The sequence below is a fragment of the Fulmarus glacialis genome, unplaced genomic scaffold, assembly GCF_000690835.1.
Source record: "Fulmarus glacialis isolate BGI_N327 unplaced genomic scaffold, ASM69083v1 scaffold23111, whole genome shotgun sequence".
NCBI classification, from domain to species: domain Eukaryota; kingdom Metazoa; phylum Chordata; class Aves; order Procellariiformes; family Procellariidae; genus Fulmarus; species Fulmarus glacialis.
The window spans coordinates 5,144-5,743 of NW_009193720.1; positions in this window are offsets into that span (position 1 = coordinate 5,144).

Sequence of the window (600 nt, forward strand, 5' to 3'; positions counted from 1 at the left end):
CAGACGGGTTGAGGGGGGTTTTGGCAGCCAAAGCTTTGCACCCCACGGCCCTTCCATCATCTCAGCCTGCTCTCCTCAGTTCTTCATCTTCAAGTCTCCTTCCTCTCTGCCCGGCTGCATCTCTCTGGCTCCCATCTGCCACTGGCTCCCATCTCTCTCACACTGTCTGGGGTGCACCACTGCACCCCGCTGCTCGCCCACCTCATGGGCACCACCTCTTCTGCAGCACCCGACAGAGCCAACGCCGAGCCGGCGACTTTAAATCCTGGGGCCGCCCACGGCAGTGCCTCCCATCATGTCCTTCCACCACGGGAGAGCGCCCACCACCTTCCCTCGGTGCCTTAAAGGCAGCACATCTGCCTCCTTCCTACACCCAACCCCAGAGCTAAATTAACACTGGGGAAATGGAAAAAGCTTCTCCCACTGCGACGTCCAAGCGAGGCCACGCTGGCTGCAGGGGGATGGCTGAAGGTGGCCGGCAGCAGGGAAGGAAGCTCTGCCTGCGCCCTGGAGCGGGTCCCACTGCCCCATCATGGGGGCTCAGGCTCATGCCCCGGGACGCAGCAGCTGCTGGAGCAGCCTGGAACCATTGCCCAGCCC